This window comes from Dermacentor andersoni, chromosome 4, assembly GCF_023375885.2.
Source record: "Dermacentor andersoni chromosome 4, qqDerAnde1_hic_scaffold, whole genome shotgun sequence".
Lineage (NCBI taxonomy): Eukaryota > Metazoa > Arthropoda > Arachnida > Ixodida > Ixodidae > Dermacentor > Dermacentor andersoni.
This window is the reverse complement of record NC_092817.1, coordinates 157,788,920-157,814,639: the sequence shown is the minus strand read 5'-3', so window position 1 is coordinate 157,814,639 and position 25,720 is coordinate 157,788,920. Positions and strand designations below refer to the sequence as shown.

Genomic DNA, 25,720 nt, shown 5'->3' with positions numbered 1-25,720 from the left:
GGATGGCAAGGAATAAATTAGAATAGTTGGCTAATTTACGAGCTAACTAAAATTGTTGAACCTTTGCTAATGGCCCATTTAGGCACATTCAATGAAAAGCTCAGTAATTTTTTGCCGTTGGCATGGAATAACCAAAAACGGTAGCAATTCGATGTATGCAGATAATGAGAGCTATGATGTGAATTATGCGTACAGGAAATTTGTAGGGTGTAGATTATTGACTACCTTTCTAGAAAAACACTTATTTATGCGGTTTAGAGCTTTGCAAGCGTAGTTTAGAAAACGCGAAGGAAGTTTGCCCAATGTCCTGAATGAACTCTACGTGCTCAAAAACATAATTTTGACAGATTAGGCGGCATTTTATTCATTATCCGCGCGGAAAGCTTTAATAGCGTCAGTTATTTCAGTCAGCTGTGGTGTGTCTAGTTTCTGCTTAAGCCTATTCAAATTCGCTACACGAAGGCTGTGTTGCTGCCTAGAAGCTTGCGCTGGGTTTTTGATGCTGCTCTTTGCTAGTTATGCATTTGCAAATGAAATTTTCAGGTATATTTTTGAGCAGAAAATAATATAATGTATATCTATTATTCACCAGTAAGATGGCATTGTGTTAGCGGTACCGTAGACACTACAAGCAGTTTGCTATTTCGCATTGTTTTTCTCGTTTCCAGGATAGAAAGAGACATCATAGGATATTTCTATCAATGCGATGACGAATACAATACTGAAGGGAACAAACGAAAGAAGCCGAATTGTGTCAGACTACAACCACCAGGTATGCAATCTGTGATTGAATCTTTCCGTTTACTAGCTTCTGAAATATGTGCCTATGCCTTCGAGGCTCTAATTTTTTTTTTTCGAGAAAACGAACGTCGCAGGGAATTTCCTCGTCGGAACTACACAAATAGCCTTCTAATTTGTACTGCGTGTGCCTTGGGATTTGAAAAGAAACCGGGGAAAAATGCAAACTTTCGAACAATTCACAAAGTCATCGCTAAATATGGGAGTACTGCACATAATTGGAAGCACCTGTCACGTTACGCGGCATACCTGATGATTACTTTATGTGGCAGTGAAGGAAATGCTAAGTGCTTAGGGCCTTTGTACCTGTGTTACGGCGCCAACTAGTACAAACGTTCTGCAAAAATTTCGGTTTCAATTTTATCAACAAGTTCAGCGCACAAAATGCTATCGTCTTTAAGTTACTTGTGTGAGCCCACTCGCTATCTGACTGGCATAGTTATAAAGTACTAAGGTGAAATTAGTGACGCAGACCTTTCTACCAATAAATGGAACACTGATGCTGAAATAACTTATGAATGAAGCGGGAAAGGGATAAAAATTTAAGGTTTGTGGAGCTGTGTTCTAAACTATGTTAGATAGACTGAGCCGCTTACTTCACCTTACCTGTCTGTTACTCAATTACGTGTGGCAGTCGCCCAAAGCACTGCAATAAATGACCATGGTATTCAACATGATATATTTTATTGGGATGGAGCGTATCAAGCTTTTTTACCAAACTAAGGGTTTATATTTTCATGCCGTGTATTATTGGGAAATATGTATTCTGTGACCACGCAATAGCAGTATGTTCTCCGCATGTACATTACATAAATGGTCCATTATCAATAGCGCAGTCTGAGAAAAGAAAAAAAAGCACAACACGAACTTAGGGTGGCTGCAGATGCCTACACCATTGGTATTCCAATTCCCTTAACTTGACTCTTGCTACTATTTATACTGCTGCAACAATATCACTGTTGGCACTTGCATACAAAGCGAGTTAATTTTACCGTTTTTAAGCTTACACGTCCATAAGGCCTCCGCACTGCTCTTCGAAGCGCTGAACATAACAGATCAGAGCCAGTTTTCTGCTATGAGAAGACTGATGCCCTTTTTTCGACAACAGCAAGAATTGGTGTGGTATTGTTATCCGCAACATAACTGTTCGCCAGGCTTCATATTAATTCTATAGCATTGAGTTCAGGATTAATACAGGGAAAGTCGGACATCCACCCGTTCGTAGCAATTGCCACAAAAGAAACCCATACGGGTTCCTCGAACGAAAAGCCTCAGAGTTGAAGGAAAATTCGTCCTGGTCCGGGACCCGTTCAGGATTACAATATGAAAGCTTCACTATGTCTCTACCAGTAATGCTAACGAGGAAATAAATCTGATAGTATGAAAATATTTCTCTGCCACTTTTAACAATCTGCAACATCTTTCGCTTTATTTGGCCTGGAGAAAAGGGGATGTGTTTTTCTGAGTTAGCGGAGACTGCACAACTCTTTCGTGTTGAGAACAAGCGCAGTTGTTTAAGCAAACATGTTGCTATAGCCCCGTGTATTAACACCAGGTTGCGGGACTAATGTTCATTAGATGGTGTTCCTATAGCCACATCACGAACCTTGGCCTCTACACAGAGCCGCCATGGCAGCCAAGGCACTATTGCGCTGCGCTGCTGAGCTCGAGGTAGCGCTTGCCATCCCGGCTGTGGGCGCCGCATTTCGGTAGAAATAGTACGGAATAACACAAGTGTACATAAATTGAGGTACATAAAAAAATTTCGGGTGGTAAAAACTGTCCAGGAGTGCCCACTGCACCGTGACTCATAATCATATCACGTTTTCGCAAGGGAACCGCCCGAATTTTGTTAGTTTAATTTTGGTGACCTGTACATTACCCTATGGTTGTTAGTAGGACCCATCACCCGTCAAAAAAGCTTAGCATTCATGAAACCGTTCAGCTTACCGGTGTGCTAAAGAATCACTGCGCCACCTTTGCCGGTGCGTGCGCGAAGGATATTATCAAGCCTGAAATAAAAGCCGTCCTATCGTGTCGCGATACTTTCGTTCTCCTAGATACCCTGCTTTTGTAAGGCAGGGTGTCTTTTTCTCTGGCCAGTAGCTGCAAGAAATCTGAATGAATGACTGTTGACTCGCATTTCCTTCAGATACGGCCAGAAAATAATTGTAGCTATCAGACACAAGCTAAAAGAAGATTACTAGTGCGTACTCGTCGAACATTTCATGACATTTTAAACTGGAGGCGTTGCCGATATAACTGTTTTTTCTTTGAAGAACAAAGTATTCGTATGCAAGTGATAAACGGTGCGCTAAGCATTTTGCTCAGAATAATAACAGACAAGCATTTATCTGAAGCCCTTTTCTCGGTCATCGAATTGGCGATACAGTAAGGCGTATAAGATCACCTGCGCATTGGGTGTTACACGCGATATCTTGCAAAAAAAAAAAATGATTTCACCTGCCACAGTGAGCAACCTGGAACGCCGACCTTGTAAACATTGTTATTTATCAGATTGGTCGTTTATTACATGTACCGTTTCTGATTTTGCAGTTTATCAGCAGCACTAGTATGCCTTGCTCTGAAACATTAATGGCAATTCACCGTGGTTACACGGCTGGCATGCTTGCCAAAGAGGACCGATGTGCCGCCGTCGCAGTGTTAATAAATTAGTATACGACTATTCACCGACCTGGCCTGCGTGTGTCTGGCACAGTACGCACAGCTCCTTTGCTCGTAATGACATGCAGCCATGGAAACAGCCCTTGACTCATCAATGTGTGTCATTGCTCTTGATAAATGAACTGTTGTCTGCTTAAAAACAATCCCTCCAAATGTTTCGCAATATAGGGGTGCGATCTCTGTTATTAGGAGCAGGAAAGTAAATTGTTGCACTACGAAGCCAGAGGCCTAGAAAGGGAGAGAAACGAATATCCTTTCACTCATCAAAGACCTGCATATTACCACGCGCTAAGGTAAGAGCAAGCAACAGTACCAGCAGCCAGAAATGAAAAATGCCAGGCATGAAGGGACGTTTCTCCAGCTGGCGCGGGATCTCTTTACCTTCGTCGTCGTCTTCGACGTTTTTTTCCTGGGCACGCCATGCTGACCGTTTTCTGGCTCTAAACACCAGGTGGAATTATAAACACCAGGTGGAAATGAAGCATCGACTCGATGCTCAAACAGAAGACGTACACGGAAAGTACAAAAATGAGGTACGACAAAAAAAAAAGTACCGACGATTACGTTACTTCCTAATGCGAAATGTGAGCGCAGCAAATAAGCTGTTTCACCTTTTCGATAGATTGAGGCAAAGAAATCGAGCAACACATGTATGCGCTATCACAGAATTTTTTTTTTATTTTTCACACGTATTCCTTTAACAAAGACTCCACTAACAGTTCTTGACAGTCATGAAGGAAGCTTTGTGCTTCTGCTTCAGCCTCGCTTACTGCTGGTTGCTCTCGACGGCGGCGATGAGCCTCCGCTTCGGCGGCGCGAACGGCAGGGTCTTCTCGGCGGCGGCGCTTAGCCTCTGCTTCGGCGACGCGTACTCCTGGATCATCTCGACGGCGGCGACGGTAAGCTTCTGCTTCGGCGGCACGCACCTCTGGATTCTGACGGCGACGGCGCTGGGCCTCTGCTCTGGCAGCTCGTTTAGCAGCAGCCGCAGCAGCAGCAGACGGAGGACTTCCATTGGTCGTCTCGCTCATGGCTCAGAAAGAACTGGCAGATAATTTCGCAGTGGCGAACGGCAGCGGCAATTTCGGCTCGGGCGGTGCACATATACAGATCCGCCGCCACCGATCTGGCTCTCTGATTGCCACCGCACAGGGGTTGCATTGGAGAAGGAGCGAAGAAAGGAATTAAGTTCGAGCCGGCGCTTTGACAACCGGAGACTCGCAGGAAGAGGGGGGAGGGGGGCGGCGTGTACACCCAGCGGCAAACGATGGGGGCAGAAGCGCGCGCAGCAAGCGGACAACACGATAAAGGGAGGAGGGAAGAGATAGCAGCGACTGACTGATGCCGCTGACGCCGATAGTGAGTCAACCCCAGCTGCGGAGTTGGTTTCAGGGACAACGCCGCCGATGCCGACACAAACAATATGATACCCTCGCTTCCGCAGCGCTAAGAACCAGGTCTAGCCGTGGGAAGGTGGTCACGTATTCGTCGACGTGCCGGGGCCTACGTGAAATAACCGGCGCGTCGGCAACTGAAGAGCACCCTATCCGCCACACAAGAACAGGGGGGGGGGGGGACCCTTTCCTCCTCTTTCTGCATGGCGGCGACGGTGTTCTATGCAGTCACGTTATCTTGACTCTCTAGCGGCGTCAGCGGCATCCAGCGGTATCAGTCGGTCGCTGCTAGCGCTGGGGGGATGAAAGGGGGGCGGAGCTGGTTACGAGGCCGACGACAACGCCGACGACGACGCGAAACCCAGGAACGGACGCCAAAGAGCTGCGCTCTAAAAATAAACGCGCTAGCACACACACGGACATGCACACGAGGCAATAGTTGTGTTCTGTGGTCGGGAAAAAAAAAAAGAAAAACGTTTCGCAGTTCTTTCCGCTCAGCGTCCGATCGCTGTTAGCGAGATGATCCGGCCCCCTGAGGGCTCCCAGGAAGGCGCTGTCGTCTTCCTCGTCAAGATTCTGAGATTCAGCAGGTGCTCGTGATAGCGTATAAGCATCTTCATGTTTTCTGACGAAGACGACGAACGTTCTCTGGCTCTCGAGCTGTCGGCTGAACTGGGCAGCGCTGCATTCTCCTTTAAATACTTTATAAATAGTCGCCAATTCTTGTTCTCTTGTTCGGGTAACATTTTGGTGGAGGGTGCCCTTCCCCGTCCACCCCATGGAGCTCCGCAGCGGCCGCACCGTCCTGCTTTCCGCCATGGCTCCCGGTGACGACACCCCGTCTCCTTCTACTCCTGCGACCCCACCAACAACGTACGCTACGGTTACCAACTCCAGCAATCCTGGCATATTCTCCAGCCAAGGGAATATCAACGTTGAGTACTGGCTCAACCTGTATGAGCGTGTAAGCCAAAAGAACCGCTGGGACCCTACCTTTATGCTAGCAAATGTCCTATTCTACTTGGGCGGAACTCCTTGTGTCTGGTTCCGGACCCACGAGGAGGAGATCTCTAGCTAGGATGCTTTCAAGGAGAAGCTCAGCGACCTCTTTGGAAATGTCACCGGTCGGCAGCTGGCTGCTAGAAAAGAGCTTGCTACCCGAGTTCAGTGTTCTACTGAATCGTATGTCTCGTACGTACAAGACGCGCTCGCTCTTTGCCGAAACGTGTACGACAAAACGGCTGAGGTTGATAAAGTTGGCCACGTTCTCAAAGGAATCGCGGACGACACGTTCAACTTGCTGGTTTTCAACAATGTATCCACAATAGATGTGATTGTCAAGGAATGCAGCCGCTTTGAGCTCGCCAAAAGCCGCCGAGTCACTCCACAGTTCTCCCGGCTCCCTATCACGGCTGCGACGTCGTCTTGCGTCGATCTTGCCGCATCACCACCCTTAAATGAGCACGTCACCCGGATTGGGTCCTGCGCCATTCTATCCACGCCCGCTTGACCCCACCATTGACCAACCAGCCCCGCAATCGCTCTCATTCAGGCAGTTGTGCGGCAAGAAATTTACAACGTCGGTTTTTCTGCTGCCTGCTCTGTCTCCCGACCTGACGCCCGACCGGGGCTGACAGCTACGCCTCACAACGATCGGTATTCCCGTCCCAGATACCGCATCCCGACCCAGTGGAAAAATCCGGACGACACGCGCATTTGCTTTCGTTGCCTCCGCGTTGGCCACGTCACACGTCACTGCCGCACCTCCTGGACGTCGCTGTACCCGAGCTCCTGTTCCCCGTCTCCTCGGCCATATGTCGACGCGCACCGTTACTCGCCTCGCCGTGTGCCTCCTACCTCAGGCGTATTCGTCAATGACAGTCGCCCAGCTCACTCGCCGTCACCTCAGTGCCGTCAGTCCCCGTCGCCCCAGCCACGCCGCTATTCGTCGCCAACCAAGTATGGACCTTCCCGCACGGGAAAGTAGACCATGCAGCTCCTGGGGGTAGTGCTGCATTATCTTCATCGTGTCGAAATCCTCCATTCACGCTCCCAACGAACAAGAACTTACTTGATGTTCACATCGACGGTGTCCCTTTGACGGCGTTAATAGATACTGAAACCCAGGTGTCCATAATGAGTTGTAACCTCCGTCGTCGGCTGAGGAAAGTTATCACGTCTCCTTCTACTCGAGCCGTACGCGTAGCCGATGGTAGCACTGTTGACGTCACTGGAATGTGTACTTCCCGTATCAGTATCGCTGACCGCCACGTTCCGGTTCTTTTTACAGTGATGAACAATTGTCCCCATGACCAATCCCTGGGACTCGACTTTCTTACGGGTCATTCAGCTTTGATCGGTTGTTCTGCCGGTGCCCTTTGCCTGGAACATCCTCTACTTGCGCTTATTCGTGCCGAACTGCCGAACAACTTTTGTACGACCGCCTTCGTCCGCCGGCCGCCTAAAGCCTTGAATTTCATTGATTTGCTATCATCTTTTGCTGTGCCCGACGGAGATTACGTGGCCACACCTGTTCCAGATGTCCTTTTAATGCGCAATATCACTGTGCCCCACTCCGCGGTCACCGTCGCCGCAACCGGACATGCCCCCCCGTCGTCCATTTTGGCCTAACAAAGGAAGTTCTACCCCAACGCACATCGGTTGCAGTACTGCGTGCTATAGGAGATGACCACGTCACGATGTTTTCAGTTGACGTTTGCTCAGATTATTCATCATGTCCAGAGACGCTATTTGCCCTGACGCAACATTTCGTCCCATGATTGCTGCGGACCTATTGTCTGAACAAGCAGCAGCTCTGTGCCACCTTTTGAGTTCCTACCACGACATCTTCGACCTGAACAATCACTAATTGGGCCGCACTTAACTGCTAAGCATCGCATAAATACTGGTGGTGCCAGTCTTATTCATCGCCGCCCATATCGAGTTTCTGCTTCAGAGCGCAAGGTTATTCAAGATGAAGTGAACAAGATGCTTGCCAAATGGATTGTTGAACCTTTGTCGAGCCCTTGGGCGCCGCCCGTTGTACTTGTTAACTAGAAAGATGGCACATGGCGTTTCTGCATAGATTATCACCATCTCAACCGCATTACCAGGAAAGACGTCTACCACTTGCCTCGCATTTACGACACCCTTGATTGTCTGCACGGTGCCAAATACTTTTCATCGATAGACTTTCGGTCTGAGTATTGGCAAATTTCTGTGGATGAAAAGGACCAAGAGAAGACCGCGTTTCTCACACCTGATGGTCTATATTAATTCAAAATGACGCCATTCGGTCTATGCGAAGCCCCAGCAACGTTCGAACGTATGATGGACTCTTTACTTCAAGGATTCAAATGGTCAACATTACTCTGCTACCTAGACGACGTTCTGGTATTTTCACCTACATTTGAGACACACCTTGAGCGCTTATCAGCAGTTTTTCGAGTCATGCGCGAGGCTGGGCTGCAACTAACTTCATCAAAATGTCAGTTCGGTCATCAGCAGATTACAGTGCTGGGCCACCTCGTCGACGCATCTGGTATTGAACCAGACCCGGAGAAAATCCATGCTGTCACGTCTCTTTCTGTACCTCAGTGTGTCAAAGACGTCCGACGTTTTGTAGGACTCTGCTCCTGCTTCCGATGCTTCGTTAAAGATTTCGCAGCAATTGTCCGACCACTTACTGATCCTTTCAAAAAGGACGTGCCGTTTATGTGGGGCCCCGCTCAAACTGCCGCATTTGCCCAGCTCACAAACATTCTCACCACGCCACCTATACTGGCCAACTTTGACCTGTCCTCTCCTACAGAGGTACGTAACGATGCCAGTGGTCGTGGTATCAGAGCCGTCTTAGCCCAGCGCCGACAGGGTCAAGATCATGTTATCGCCTACGCTAGCCGCCTGCTCACAGCAGCGGAGCGCAACTATTCGATTACAGATCGTGAATCCCTGGCTCTCGTCTGGGCGGTTTCCAAATTCCGTCCGTACTTACGTGGCACGCACTTCTCTGTAATCACGGACCACCACGCGCTCTGCTGGCTTTCCTCACTCAGCTGCTACACCGTTTCTGCTACGCTTTTCCACACATTTCTGCTACACTCAGCTGCTACATTGCTCTCCGTTTCTGAACTGCTACACGTTGCCGACGAGCACCGCCGTGATGCCACCTTGTGCACCATCATTGATGGCTTGGAGTCTTCGTCTCGCCACAATGTACGTCCCGACGGGCCTGCCCTACTCCTCGTCATTCCCAAGCACTTCTGGTCAGTTGTTCTCCAAAAACTTCACAATTTACCTACGGTAGGTCACCTTGGCGTCTCCCGCACATACGACTGGATTCGGCGACGCTTCTTTTGGCCAGGCCTTGCCCGCTCCGTCCGGAAATACTTTGAGGCACCATCGACGCTCCGGGCCGGGTGCCTTCAACTGCTCGACATTCTTTCGGAGCCGTTCTTTCGCGTTGGCGTGGACTTACTTGGCCCTTTCCCTCTATCAAGGTCTGGCAACAAGTGGGTCGCCGTGGCGACAGATTACGCCACGCGCTACACCATCACCAGAGCTCTTCCAACGAGCTGCGCCACAGATGTCGCCGATTTTCTTTTACGCGACGTGATTCTGCAGCATGGCGCTCCACATCAACTGCTCACAGACCGTGGTCGGACATTTCTTTCTAAAGTCATCGCCGACATCCTGTAGTCCTGCTCAACCAAGCTCAAGTTGACTACGTCTTACCATCCGCAGACCAATGGTCTCACTGAGAGTCTGAATCGTACCCTAACAGACACGCTTGCAAAGTACGTCTCGTCCGACCATACTGATTAGGACCTTGCCCTACCCTATGTGAATTTTGCGTAAAATTCTTCGTGTCCCGACACTGCCGGTTATTCCCCGTTCTTTCTGTTGTTCTGCCGAGAAACCGCATTGCCACTGGACGCATCCCTTCTATCCGCCGCAGCATAGGCCAGCGAGTATGCACTTGAAGCGATCACCTGGGCAGCCAAAGCATGCGAAATTGCCCCCGCTCGTCTCCTTAACTCTGAGGAGAAGGAACCGCGCTTGTACGATCGCTAACACAGGGACGCCCACTTTTCGCTTGGATCTCTGGTACTGCTGTGATCCCCGACTCGACACGTTGGCCTGCCAGAAAAACTCCTGTCTCGGTACATAGGACCATATCGAGTACATTGCGCTGTGCCTCCAGTTACGTACGATATCGCCCCAGTCAGTACCAGCGCCTCATCTGCCCTGAATTCCGCTGATGTTGGGCATGTCGGACGGAATGACCATATTACTCTCCTGCTATCAACGATATTTAAACGCACCGTGACGGTGCTTTGGCCGCCGGGGATAATGATACATGGATAAGCGTGCTTCTTGTGGCCGATGCACGAGCGCGCCACGACGAAGACGACGAACGCTCTCTGGCTCTCGAGCTGTCGGCTGAACTGGCCAGCGCTGCATACTCCTCTGTAAATGCTTTGTAAATAGTCTCCAATTCTGAGTCTTTTGTTCGCATAGCAATATGCACACACGCACAAAAATCGTCGGACACTTTTCTTGTCGGTTGGAGCTCGAAAAGCAGCTACGGCAGCAGTGTTCTCTGGATTAGGCCGAACACCTTCTGTGCTCACGACGTGACCAAGGAACTTCAGTTCCTTGTAATCGAAGTCGCATTTCTCTGGATTGAGTGTAACATCAGCCGATCGAATGGCTTTGAGTACATTCTGAAGGCGCTCCTGAAAAGTTTCCGAAAAGAAAACGCCATCATCGAGATACACGAGGCAGCTTTTCTATTTGAGGTCAGCGAGAACGGTATCCATCATTCGCTGGAATGTGGCTGGAGTGGAACAGAGGCCAAAAGGGAGTTCTCGAAATTCGTAAAGGCTATCCGGAGTCACAAAAGCAGTTTTCTCGCGGTCCCGCTCATCTACTTAAATTTGCCAGTAGCCACTTTTCAGACTGAGAGAGGAGAAATACTTGCGCGCCTCAGCCTGGCCAGAGAATCGTCGACACGAGACAACGGGTACATGTCTTTCTTTGTGACATTGTTTAGCTTCCAGTAGTCAACAGAAAACCGAAGCGTGCCATCTTTCTTTTTAACAAGAACGACTGGCGATAACCAGGGTATGCATGAAGGCTGTATTACGCCGTCTTGAAGCATTTCCTTCACCAGCATTAGAATGGCATGTCGTTCGGTCGGAAAAACACAATAAGGCTGCTGCCGTATGGGGTGAACATCGTCATAGGTGATAATACGGTGTTGCGTAATTGATGTTTGACGTATCTTCGACGACCGTGTAAAGCAAGCGTGGAACTCGAGCAACACCTCGCGCACAGGTCCTTTGTTCTCTTCAGGAAGTGTCGGACTGGTGTCGACGTTGCGTAGAGGTGATTCAGCAGTGCCGATTGCGTCGGAAACAAAACACTCAGTGACATCGGTGATTGGGTTGGCGTAGCTGATGACAGTACCGGGGAAAAGGTGTCGGTATTCGTAGCCAAGGTTTGTGACAAGAACCTAACAGTTGCCATCTTGGAAATCAATAAGCCTTCTTGCGACGCAAACACCTTGAGAAAGCAGGAGAGAGCGATTGCTTTCTGCGACAGCTTCATCTTGTAAGATTCGGTCACATGCCACTTGAAGCACGACACTTGCACGCGGGGGTAACGTGACAGCGTCGTCGATGACACGAAGAGATACTCGAGAGTGGATGGTGCTGGTCGTCGCTGTGGCGCTCTTTGTCGATAAAGTGACGACGCGTTGTCGAATGTCGATGATACTTCCGTGCTCCTGGAGAAAGTCCATGCCGATGATTAGTTCTCGAGAACACTGAGGGAGAATGTTCAAGCTGGCAATAAACGTAGAGCCGCGATCTGTATTCGTGCCGTGCACATGCCGAGTGGTGTGACAATGTGCCCGACAGCTGTACGAACTGGCGTTCCATTCCATGGAGTCTTCACTTTCTTCATAAGGGTGGCCAGTTTTTCGCTGATTATAGAATAACCCGGTCCAGTGTCCACTAAAGCAGCCAATTCATGACTGTCGAGCAGTACAGGATGGTGCAAGGAAATTCTTCGTCCGTAATCAGCAGGTACTGTCGTCTTCGATGTATCGTCGGTACGCGTACGCATCAGCAGGGGTCCTTCAGCACGTCCAGACTGAGCGGTCGCACCCCCGAAGGCCACTGTGGCTAGCTTTTCTGGCGTGGGCTGGGCGACTGACCCTGCACCATGCTCAAATACGTACGGCGAGTCGGATAAAACCACCGCGGCGAAGGGAAGCGTGACTGGTGTCGAGCTGATGGCGTTCTGCTTCTGCCGGGCAACGCATTCTTCAATTTTAGGAGGACGCTGGCCGAACTTAGGTCGCGGCGAGTTTGCTGAGAATCCGCGTAGTCCGAGTTCTCGGTAGGAGCACTGTCGGTAGACATGCCCTATCGCCACAGTGAAAGCAAAGGGGGCGGCCTAAGGTGCCCGCCACACATCTGATTTCCTTGGGGCCTGTTGGTGGTTCTGGCAATACGAGGCCGCTTGCACGGTCTGTAGCATGGCCGGGCACGCGGTGCGCAAACGTGTGTGATGTGGCTGCTACTTAAAGCTCTAACATGGGTACAGGTTGGGGGAGCTGGATTTGGCAGAAAGTCCCTTATATCGGCGCTTGTGCGAGATTGCATGACGAAGCTCAAAAGACTGCGCTTTATCATGTGCGCTTCTTTACTTAAGAACAGCGCCGTTTGTAACGAACAAAAAAAGAAGAAAAAAAACGCAAAGCGAAACTGAAATTCCTGAAGGCCCGGCAAAAAAGTGGAACCCGAACATTAAAATATCACCAACTGGCCGAACTGATATTTTGAAACAAATTATCTATTTGCGAAATTATCGAAGTAGGCTGTCGCGCTCACCCAGCTTTACCAAGCCAAGTTCCCCAGGTTCTCGCAAGCAGCGCTGTTAAAGCTGAGTAATGTCTTTTGAAAGATTAGACGGTGCGAGGAAAAGAGTGCGGCATAAATTATATATCCAGACACAGCGCTGACACCTTCCTTATTATTCTAGCACGAAGTTTGCTACAAGAGTTAGGTGAAAAGCGGGTAGAGGACCGGGCAAATGCAGATTTTGTAAATATTTTATTGATCTCTACTATAATATTAATTTTGGTAATTTTGATGTGGAACTTCACTTTGTAGTAATTTATTACATCTTCCATTTTTTTACGCGCCACGGGAGGTGGTTTATTCGGACAATAACGCAGGTTCGGCTTCTCAGTGAATAACGAAAGGCGAAAAAAAAATCATAAACTGAGTAATTAGAAAACATGGCTTCTGTCATGCTTTGGGCATTATTATAGGCGACAAAAATCTGCAATGGTATTTATAAAACGCATCTCTTCCAACAGACACAACGTTCGGGGAAAATTTGAGATTAAGTTATACAGACAGCAAAGAGTGCGCTCTTTTGCGAGTCCTCGACGTTGGCGAAGGTACGTACACCATGAAGCTGAACAGCTTCTCTTCCGTATCCAAGTGTGCAAAAGGCATTTTATAAAATATTCTTACGTTTGCATAGTTGTTCTGGCTTCGACTGATCAATTGGCCGAGAAACATGATGAATATTTGTGTTATACGAATGCGCTTAGCCCTCAGCGCTAATCAGTAATACGCATGATCTTGAATTGTAGCGCGAAGTGACATAGACAGATACTAGAAGCAGACAGGACGAGTCTCTTTCTATGTCACTTCGTGCTACAATTCAAGATCATGTTTCCGTACCAACTTGCCCAACTTTCTATGCTTTTGCAGTAATTTTTGGGATAGGCCAAATCAATTTTGGGATTGGTTCAGGTAATACGCAGTTGAGCTTAGAAAAAATTCCAGTGATCGATAGGCAGAGATAGGCGAGCTCACAGGTGGTTACATGCTATGCTGCAAAGCTGGAATGGCAACGGACTGAAATTATTTAGGAGAAAGTGGCCGAAAGAAACAAGAAATGGCCAAAAATAAAAAAGGAGGAAACGAAAGTGGTGCATCTGTTATAGCCATATGAGGCGATGTTAAATTGAGAATGCTACTATAAGCAAGAACAAAGAAAAATAAGGCAGATCCCACGCATTTTGGCAAGCGGTGTTAAGTGAAGCCTTAAGCAAACTATCAAGCATTATTGATGGTTCTTATAATGTTTGTGAGCTGGACCGCCGCGTTGGTTTCAAACAACCACTTAAAGGCCAACTGCAACAAACTTTTCTACAGCGAAAAAAGAGGAGATTGACATAACTGAGACACAAAGTAGCCTCTTTGGAAACTTTTACGCTTGAAATGCAAGAGGGTGCGTCACAATACGCTCTAAAACTTCGACGTTTTTCAGACTGACACTGCAAAAAAGGCCGCCATTACCACTCGGCGGAAGGGATTTACGACTTAGACTGTACAGAACCAGTGCCCACGTCATCTGCTTCCCTTGCTCGTACATTTGACAAGTGTATCATCGAACAGTGCCCGCCGGTCTGCTAGTCAATGAGTTAATATTGACCAGAATTTACAGCGCTTGTAGGCGGCCGCTATGTTTTCGTTATGATGATGAAAATGGTGAGGGGACTGCGGTTATGGCACGGGCGGTAGGGGGCCACTGCAGTGTTGCAGTTATCAGTCGCCTGCACTGGCTGGTTTCGAAAGCGCTGCAGGTCATCTTGTCATCTCTCGATGCCGGTAAGTGCATCTTCGTTTATGCGATCCCAATTCTTATCACAAAATATCAAAGGCATACGCGGCACACGCAGCACAGTCACGGCGTCAGCTGGAGGAGCTCCTCCATAGGAGCTCCTTTTTCGGCAGCACGAAATAGAGGGTTCGTATTTTGCGAGGAGGTGCCATAAGATGTACCGAAGAGTAAACACAAGTATCGACACTATGGGGCGCACATGTCACATTCCTTGACCTTTGGAACGATCTGATGCTGCTGTTGATGATGATGACAATGATCCTTTATTTGCATCCTCTTTGAAACGAGGTGGTGACAATAGCCACCAAGCCTGCTTGAGTTGACAAGGTGCAGCTACATGCAACATGCGTAGCAACTGCTATAGATATGTCGGAACACTAAGTAGAATACCGCGCAACTGCGATGCAAAATTGGCACTTGTCGACGCAACGCGGGGACCAGGTCAAGTTATGAAAAGTGCCGCGATATGATGCTAACGATGCTGATGGTGATTTACTCGCATTCCCATTTAAGCGAGGCGGTGACAAACACTCACCTAGCCTGCTTGTTTTATTCAGGTATGCTATGCATGTTTTTCATGCCAGCATTTGTGTTACATCTCCTTAATATTTCTCTTCCTCAAACCTTATCTATCTACATTGTACCGCTGTACCTATGAACTGCTACGTGGCATGCCACCTAGCGTATTAATATGCCACTGCAGAGCAAATTACGCACTTATCGACGCTATGCGGTACGTATCTCTCAACGAGTCACATGTGCGACGACACAATGCCAATGATGTTGAGGTTGATTTCTTTGCATCCCTTAAGAAACGGGCCTGCGACAAATAGTAACCTCGTCAGCTTCATTTCATAAGGTATACGTCTTTCTTTTTTGCTCTACCAATTTTGTGTGCATCTCCTTAATATTCGTTTTCTTCGTCAAACCTTGTCCATGTGCATTGTACCGCTACGTTTAAACGGCTGCATGGCTTACCACGCGGTGCAATAATATTGTAATGCCGAACCGGAGGAGCGTGGAAGAGAAAGAAGAAGCTGCGCTATGTTTTCGGAGTGATCGGCTGTCTTGGACCGTCGCATCTCTTGTCTACCATTTTCACTGTGAATAAACCCATTCTTCATTGGTAACAAGCGGTGGAGGGGCCCCGTATTGGTCACCCTGGACAACCCAATACTACAAGATTTTCGAAGGAGCGCCTGGCTGGACTACCACCAGAGCCAACAAGCATGGCCGATGCCCAAGCAGTCCTGTCAACGAACACCATCAAAGAAGGCATCATTCAAGCCAGTCAGAGACCAAGGCATCCTAGCTAGTGGAGGCCGGAACCACGTATATTCTGGTAAAAAATACGAAGACTTGGATGACTGGCTGAGACACTACGAAAGAGTAAGCCGGCATAACAGGTGGAGTACGTAAGCGCAGATTGTGAACGTTGCATATATTTCTTGCCGGTACCACTCTAATTTGGTTTGACAATCATGAACGCGTGCTGACCACTTGCGGAACTGTTGCCCAGGAATTGAAAGCCTGCTTTGGCGACTGCAGTTCCAAAAAGAAGAAAGCGGAACAAACGATTTCGCGCAGAGCCCAATTGGCTGGCTGAACGTGTTCAACGTATATTGAAGAAATCTTGAGGCTATGCGGAATTGTAAACGCGAATATGTCGGATGAAGACAAAGTAGAACATATAATAAAAGACATCGCTGAAGACGTCTGCAATATTTAATACCGAAACCAAAACCTAAAGTTCCTTTCGAATTCTGAAAGCAATGAAGCGCGTTCAAAGCTCTGAAGACCCGAAGGATTTTACTGAAGTTTGGGCGCTTGCAGAACGTCACCACAGTTGCAAGTATGGACGTTGCTGCCTGCGAGGACAGCGTCTCGGTCGTGCGTCGAGTGGTTCAAGAAGAGCAAGCATGACTTCAGGGAGTAGAGGCTGGTCAGCAGTGCATGTTTGACGAGTGCATTCCAGAACCACCAGCCTGGTCGCGAGAACATCGCATCGAGCGCCGACCACCTTCTGAAGAACCACACTTATATAACGCGAACTTTTGGTCTCTCCCAGCGAATCTCAGTCGCCTCCAGTCCTCACCAGTCCGTTGTGACACTACAAAGTAGTACACAACACCACGACGCGTTCCTACGGAATATCCGATGCCACGACATTCTCCCGCGGAATCGTACCAGGCGCCACGCGTACCTGCTCCATTTTGTTTTAGCCGCGACCTACCCGTCTGCTACGCCTGGGGTTCGCGAGGACATATTGCGCGCTTTTGTCGCCGCCGCCCGTCGCGAGCGCCACGTTTTTCGGCGTACATAGCTCGCATGCCCGAAGACGCGCCCGCGCCATTTCGAGTCCATTCTCTGCGGCTACTGTGATCGTACCGATCGCGCGATGAGTCGCCTGTCCCCGAGCGCAGTCTTACACCGCCGTCGACCCGACTGCGCCGTTCGCCGTCCCCGCGCTTTTGTCGCTCGCCTTCCCCGCCGCTGCTGAGAAGCTAGCTGGTGCTGCCGATGGAAGTGCGGTCGCGGGATGGTCAGAGTCGCCAATTCGTCCGGCTGTTGTTATACTGAAGAACAAGGTGTATGTGTGTGTGTATAGACGGTGTAAATACTACAGCCCTTGTCGATACGGGTGCCGCTATTTCTGGTACGAGCCTTCGCTTCAAAGATCGCTTAGGACAGAAAGTTATGTTCGCGTGGGATCGCAAAGAAACTTCGTGGAGTTGGCGGTGAAATGTTTCACCCTGTTGGTGTTTGTTCGCTTTTGGTTTCGATCGGTGGACAGAGACTTTAGAGCCGAGTTGGTCCACACAACTCGTGATGTTATTTTAGGCATAGATTTTGTACGCGAATGCAGCGCTACACTTGACTGTGGGACTGGAAGGATTTTACTAAGGAGCACGTTGCCAGTCGCCATACTTGATGATTTGCAGACCAATCAAGCCGACGTGTTTTCGCCGTCTCAAGATGTCTTACTACCTGGTCGGACATCCTTGTTTGTTCCCGTGAGTTCTTCACATGTCCGGATGGTATCATGCAGAGCTCTTGTCAAGCCAGATCATGACAACGCGATTAAGAAGAATGTGTTGGTCTCTCGATCTATTGTTCAAGCCATCAACGGACGCACTTTCTTGTGGACAGTAAACGCTTCTACGGAATCTATTACCTTGCCAGTCGGACTTGCATTGGCGACATTTCAGGCCACAATTGATGTAGGAACAGTTCAGCGTCTTCAGACATAAGTCCACCATTGTCCAACTATTTGGATCACTTGTGACGCATGATAAATAAGTCGCTGTCGTCTTCAGAGCAGTATGTACTCCAACAAGTCCTGGCCTGCTACACGTCAGTATTTGATTTTACTCAACGCGAGTGTTCTTGGATGTTACCGGAATCCAGCATGCACCACCGTATCGACACAGGGAAAGCGACTCCAATACGTAAGAAACCCATGGAAAGAAAAGTGATCGCTGAACAGATCGACGACATGCTGCAGAAAGGCGTTATTCAAAAGGCATATAGTCCTTGGGCAGCTCATGTTATACTAGTCTAAAAGAAAGACAAGGCGTGGAGATTTTGTGTCGACTACCGCCGCCTGAATGCCGTCCCACAGAAAGACGTGTATCCCTTACCACGGATCCACGATGCTGTTGGCTGCCTTCACTCCGCATCGTACTTTTCGTAGGGTTTACCACCGGTCCGGGTACTGGCAGATACCGATGCACCTGTCTGACAGAGAAAAGACCGCTTTTGTTACGCCTGACGGGGTCTGTGAGTTTAACGTCATGCCGTTTCTCCTATGTAATGCCCTAGAAACCTTCGAGTGATTTATGGACTCCATCCTCCCTAGTCTCAGATGGGAGATTTGTATGTGTTATTCAGATGACGTGATTATTTTCGGCCGAATTTTGCACGAGTACAACCAGTGGCTAGGCGCTGCCTTTGACTGTGTCCGAGAGATAAGCCTAATTTTCGACTCTAAGGAGGAAGTGTCGTTTCGGTGAGCGTCAAGCCCTTTTGCTGGGATATCTCGTCGACAAGGAAGATATACGGTCAGGCTCCAAAAGATTTCTGCTGTTCGCAGTTTTAAGCAGCCGAAGACAGTGAAAGAGCTCAGAAGTTTCCTGGACATTTATTATTAGTTCCTATTTTCGCATATTTATTAAAGGCTGCGCCTAGCTTTCTTGTTCACTGACTGATCTGCTCCGCAAGGACGCTCCTTACATATGGACTGCTCAGTGTGGGACTGCTTTCCAGTAGCTCAAGTTTTTGCTCACCTCTGGGCCACTTCACCGCCATTTCGAACCGCAGGCGTTCACTGAAGTGCATACTGACGAGCGGTGTGGGCATTGCTGGTGAGCTCGTACAATTCAACGACGGATGACAACACGTTGCTGCATACGCAAGTAGTTCTTTGACGAAAGCAGAGGGTGATTATACAGTCAAACTGGAATGTCTTGCTGTAGTTTTCGCCATCCACAAGTTCAGATCTTATCTGTATGGCCGCCATTTCAAGATGGTCACCGACCGTCACTCTCTCTGCAGGCTCGTTGGAAGGCGTGACCCAGCCGGGCGGTGGGCTCTGTGGGCCTTGCGTTTTTGAGAATACGACTTTTCTGTTGCTTATAAGAGCGTTCGGTGCCGCACAGATGCCAACTGCTTATCTCGTCTTCCATTTCAGAGCGAGTGTACTTATGATGATGATTTCGACGACTACTAAACTACAATCTCATTGGACTTTCCCGACTTTGCCGTCTTCAAGAACAAACAACAGCGCGACCCTTCACTAAAGCCGACTGTTGATGTGACCCACAGCGCTGAACGGGCTACGCCATTTGTGATTCGAGATGGTCTGCTTTACCGCAACAATTATTCAAACAACTGCTGCTCGTCGTCCCAACATGCCTGCGCTTTGGCGTACTTCGGGCCATGCACGACGATCTTGCATCCGGTCACCTTGGATTCACTCGAGCGCTCTACCACCTCCGACAACGTTTTTACTGGCCTCAGTCATGGAAGACAACCAAGCAGTATGTCGCCAGCTGTGATGTCTGCCAACGCCACAAACAAGCGATTATACCTCCTGCAGGAACTCGGCAACTGGTTAGACCACCGACTTCACCCTTTCAGAATGTGTGCGTAGACTTTCTCGGTCCCTTCCCCAAGTGTTCCACAAGGCTGCCGCTGGATTATCGTGTGCGTGGGTTATTTACCACGTTATACTGAAACAATAGCACTTGTCACACCTACAGCATCCTGTGTTTCGGGGTTTCTTCTGCCTTCGATTATCCTCAGCCACGGAGCTCCTCGTGTCGTGATAAGTTATCGCGGCCAGCAGTTTACCGCTGAAGTCGTCGAAGGGTTGCTACACCTTTGTGGAATTCTATATCGTCATTCGACGCCTTACCATCCGCAAACCAACGGTCTAACTGAGCGCACCAATCGTACCCTGGTCAAAATGCTTTCGCTGTATGTATCAGCGGATCATAAAAAATAGGATGCCGTATTACCGTTCATCACGTATGCCTTCAACACAGCCAAGTATGCAGACACAGGATACGCACCTTTCTTTCTCCTCTACGCTCGCTATCCTCAAAGTTTTCTCGACACCATACTTCCTTTTTCACCTAACGACAATGCTCCTGTTACGCATATATTGTGTCGTGCCGAAGAATCATGTTAACTTCCTTGGCTCCGAACCCTATCGTCGCATGTTCATGCTAAGGCTCGCTACCACGCTCATCTGCCAGTCAGATTCGCCACCGGTGAGTGTGGCTGTGGACACCGGGTCGGAGTAGGGGACTTTGCCAAAAGCTTCTCTCCAAGTATTCAGGCCCGTTCGTCCTTCTCAAATGCTTGAGTGAAGTGGCCTATGTCATCGCTAAAGTGACGGCTTATAACCGACGTTCGCGCAAGTCGCAAGTTGTACGCGCCGCACTATTGAAACCGTACCATCCACGGGCACTGTGACTGGTTCGGTAAGCTTCGTCTGCGCCGGAGAAAACTGTGACGCCGCACCGTGGGAGTGTGGAAGAGAAAGCAGTGGAGCGAGGTTTTCGGTGTGATCGCCAATTTAAGAGCGTCCCATGTCTTCTCTACCATTTTCACTATAAATAAAGCCTTTCTTCATCCGTAACATCATGCAATTCCAATGCGAAGTGTGCTCGTAACGATGCTACGCGGCACACATCTCACATCGGGTGACAAGTGGCACGATACGATGCTAATGATGATGATGGTCATATGTTGGCATCCCCTTTGAAACGTTGTCGTTACAAGTAGTTACCTAGCCAGCTTGATTTTATCAGGTATATCGCACATGCTTCAGCCTTCTAGGATTTTTCATATATCTCCTTAATTTTTTTCCACAAGGCTTTTCATCTACCAGGTGCATCTACCAGGTACCATGCGGTGCAATCTTATGCAACTGCAACGCAAAGTGGGCACGTATCCTGCTATGCGCGCGTATCTCACGTCTCGCGTTACGTAGCGCGCTATGACGCGTGTATAGGGCATTTTTCCTCTACAATCTAGCAAGAGCTAGCGTGAGTCAGTGCTAGAGTAGCTACACACCGCGCAGAGGGCCCGCGTTGGATCCCGGAACTGTGAATTTTTTTCCCATTCCCGGCGACAGCTGACATGGACACCGGTGTCGGCGGCAGACATCATCGCCAAACAAAACGGCTATTACAACGATCCGCTGTAAACTGTACCACGGAAATAAATGAGAGAAGTTGTGGCATCCTCTTCAATTAGCGGAGCTGCAGCGTCGTCTGCTTCAGTGCAGTTGCAACTTCTTGCAATTGGCCAAGCTTTTATTTTTCTGTGAGATCTGCCTATGTACGGTATAGAAATTTTTTCTGGATCTTGAGGCACTGTATGAAGATACTAGACGACACATGGTATGCTATACTTTGTTTCTCTCTTTGAAAGACGAGTAGTATATTTGTGCATAGCGCTACCGCCATACGTTCGGCTGCACGTTTATAGCTATGTCATATCGATTGCGATGTGATTTAGCATGCCACGATCGATACCAGTGCAATGAAGTTATTTTCGATTTTTTTTTTTACATTGCACGCAGTCGCAGGGATGCTCTAGCGCGTACGTGTTTACGTAATAATGAAGCAATTATGAGCATCATTTCACATTGCTAACGGACATATTCAGCAGCATAACCAAGTAAAGGGCCACTGCAGTGAGCAAAAAATAGGACCGTTACACATTGCGTTTGCTGCCGCTTACACGCGATTTATTAGTTTCTCCTTCCTGGTCAGTAGAGAACACGTAATAATTTGCGCATCCATGTATGACATCATTGAAGGGGGCACTAGCTCTGTTAGGAAGGGCAGACGATGCTTTTGGTGTGGCTGAATATGGGCGTCACATAATTATAGCAGCTCAAGCACCTGCACATTGCGCGAAAGAACAAAAATCAAGGAGGCATTCACATGTGCGCCGTTCTGTTTCTGTGCAGGCTATTCATATGCTGCTTTCCCTTTTCACAATCACGAGTACTCGAATGCTGCTCATAAATGTGCATGAAAAAGTATAGGACACGAAAACCGTCAGCTTCGATGTAGTGTCGTTTGTTTGCCGTAAGAAAGAATCGCTGCGCAAGTTACGAAGTCGACATTTGCATCTGAACGCTTTTTGCCTACGTTTCTTTCGTGCGCAAAATGCAGCGTGAGGTACAGGTTGACTTCCGTCGGAAGTTGAACCAAGCAGACCTAAAATACAGGCGCCAAAGCGACCTAAACGGCACTGTTGTGCTTTACCGCAGACCCTCAGCGCGGGAGGTCAAGACGCACAATACCGTGTAGTTCAAGACAACAAAACGAATACGCGAAACGAACACCCGAGCAAGCTGGCTTGGGCACGAAGTCCTTTCTGGTTAAAGGTACACTAAAAGCAAATACTAACTCGAAATGGACTGTTCAAATACCATTCTAGAAACATCGCAAATGCTTGCTTCGTGCCAAGAAAAACTCACTTCGCGAGAAAATTGCATCTGAAAGTTTCGAATACCTATATCGCCATTCCAAGCCCCCCGGCATCCAACTGGGAAGTGGTGATGTTGCGTGCACAGGTCACCGCGCTTTGCAGCCGTCGGTGAGTAAAACAGCGACGGACAGACGGTGGTAGGGTGTTTCGCACAAAATGCATACGTCCGGCCATGGAGAAATCAGGCAAGCATACATGATTTTGTTATTTCTGTGTCTGCACGAAACAAATGCGCGAAACAAGCCTAAATAGAACTCGTAAAGCGTGAGCATCACACACTCGCGAAGCACACCGGCTACGAGGTTCACAATGGTGCGTACGGACATAAGATTGAGACATGGCCGCGCTGAAATGCTAGCGGTGTTCCGCCTTCTGCTATCGCTGCGTTCTTTCTCCTCCTCCATAATGGGTGCGGAGAAGCTGAAAACGATTCCCGGATCTGCAGTAAAAATAGACCGTTTGCCCCTGCACAACACGACTGGGTGCCATAATAGAGGTGTCTTCTTTTTGTTTGCCCGAAAAATGTTTAATACACTGTGCGTGAAAGGCTACGATAGAGTGAAGTCTATGACTGTGAAGTCATAGTGACTGTGACTGTGAAGTCGAGAGTGAAGTCTATGACTGTGACTATGACTCTTCACAGCCGTGTGAAGAGTAACAACGACACACACATTTTATCCAGCCTATTTGGAATACAGACAAATGTTTATTTTGTGTTTTGAAAGAAGAGCCCCAAATAAGGCGCAAATATGGCGCATTCGGCCAGTGACCGCTTTGAAGTGTAGACGTATGACTCCGACGTGACCGGAAACATATCGCTTGCGAAATATTTAGGCAGATCATGTTATAGAGAGGCAGCGGTCCATAAACGCAGCTTCATAGGCCCGCAATTTCGAGTAGCATAGATCGACGTCCCTCGAGAACCCCTACTTCGATTCCGTCAGCCAATGTTATGGGTTGAAAGGAGCTTCCAGAAAGCGCGAACCCAGAGCCCACCGGGTGGTGGGTTAGCGCTGGAGCAGCGCTTTGCCGGGCATTTCCTACCGGCTGGAGTGAAGCCGACGGCGTCACTCGTTCGGCCGACGCCTCCATGAAGCCAAGTGATGGAAAGCTTGCAGGCCACGTCACTGACTACTGTGGATGGCAAGTTTGTGCGTCCAGGTACTGCACTTTGCGAGCGCCGAGCACGTAACAGTGCTGGTCGGAAGGTTCCCAGGCATACGACAGCGGACCGGAAGCAACTACCAAAATTGCACTCCATTTAGGCCAGCACTGGTACCTGAGGTCTTTGTATGCGTGCCATGCCTTGGTGGCACCGTGCAATCTCTTAACTGCACCCATTCGTTTCTTGTGGTCCGCCCAATCATGGTGAGCGCTGAGCGCATTGACTGTTTCCACTTAGACGACGGCTTCACCCTAGAAGCTGCGGCACACCGTAGCTCCCAAACAGTCGACGATGGTAAGGCTGCAGGCGAGAATCCGGAGATTACCGAGATGACGTAGTCTTGTTCCTGTGCGAGACGCGAGACGGCTCACATGACGTCCGTGAGGCTGTCGGGCGATTCTCTAAAGGGGCCACGGGCTGCGTTTGTGAAGAATGCGGTGGCCTGGGTACTCATGGTCGCGAGACCCATGGCCAAGGGGCAAGGTGTACGCCATCCCGTGGTGGCTCAGACGTGTATGCTGTTCGAAGGCACAGATCCTCGGCTACGGAAGCCTAGACAGTGTTTATGGCTACAGACGCACCCACGACGGCGAGGTGCGACGAGAATTTTCCTTAAGGCTGCGTCGCCTTAGGCTGCGTTTCTGAAGATGGTGCTGTGTTAAAGGATAGAAGCAGACAAACGGCCCTTCTGCCAAACGACTTGTGTGTTCCTAACTTCTCTTCGCGCCTGCATTCCCTTCACCCGAGCCCAAAAGTTCATGTTTGTCTTCATTAGACTCATTACATTAAATTCATTACCCAGCTTAGATTTGTTGAAAACTGCTTTATGCAAGAAATATTATAAGCGTGCCGGTGAATTAGGTGTGTTGAAAAAAATGCTTATTCGAGCTTTCTAGAGAGTTGTAGTTTGTGTTCAGCCCGTCCCCCTTCGAGAATCTAAAAGGCCACCAAAAGCAAAAAGCAATGTCCAGTGTGGAGGTAAGTACTTTTGTTTGCACGCAGTTTAAAACAATTTTTTTCAGCAAGTTCTTCACGTCACCCTAAATATGTTTATAAAAGGATGAGTGATATATTGTAAGCGTTTAGGGCGCGGAATTTTTTGTAAGAAACTGAGAATTTCAGCGCAAATGATCAACCAAGCAGCTTTGGTACAAATTTGAATGTCAGTCTCGGTATTTAGATAAGTCTACTGTATATATTAATGTAGGCTATGTTGTTCCCCTAATAATTCTCTACCCTTCTTTTATCAGGAACTGGCTGCCTGGTTCTGCTTCGCAATCCGGAAAGAGGATTGACAGGAACTTGTGAAAGCATGTATAAAAATGTTTGCGGAGAGGCAGTAGCACTTCAGAAGACATATGACGCATCTTGCACAAAGAAAAACTAAGGAAAATAGGAAGTCAAGGGTGAAAAATAAGACCAAGTCAATCAGGAAAACCCGGGTAAACAGGAAGAGGTCGCTGAAGTTAAATAAAGAAAACAACCGTTGCCTTCGAAACAGTATAGAAGCCATGTCATGTTATTTTAAAGTACATTCCATTAAGGAACGCGGTGCTCCCTGCATAACAATTTTTGCAGATAATGCCTGTCCCACTTTGGCCTCACAAACGTTACGACCTTTGCCTTGCAGTAAGGACGGAACGTGCGCCCGGCTATCGAACAACGACGAGGATGTGGATAGTGCTTGAAGGGCTGTCACCGGCGTTCATTAATGCGTCCTGTCTCGATTAGCTACTCTCGGTGGCCTAGACATCGTCCGTTCACCTCAAAGCCGGGTCTTAATTTCACGTTTAAGGAAGCGTCCACGCTAGCAGTAAGCGTGCTGTGGCAGTGCAGCGACTTCAGGCGCCATGGAACGTAATCTGCTCAAGAAGTGTACAAAGTAGACGGCAGTTCTGGAGGGTACTCTGTAAGAGCAGACCTAGTCAACTGAGTATTTTGGCTCGAGCTGTAA

The 25,720-nt window shown here is 48.6% G+C and overlaps 1 long non-coding RNA gene across 1 annotated transcript in view; it reads left to right on the top strand.

The window, feature by feature from the left end:
• The window catches only part of LOC126537989 (uncharacterized), a 43,757-nt gene extending 18,493 nt beyond the window's left edge, over nucleotides 1–25,264 (top strand). Inside the window, exons 3-5 of the long non-coding RNA XR_011893669.1 lie at nucleotides 669–772; nucleotides 13,270–13,353; nucleotides 25,017–25,264. This is a non-coding gene — a long non-coding RNA (uncharacterized lncRNA). The remainder of the gene's footprint in view (nucleotides 1–668; nucleotides 773–13,269; nucleotides 13,354–25,016) is intronic.
• The last annotated feature ends 456 nt before the right edge of the window (nucleotides 25,265–25,720 follow it).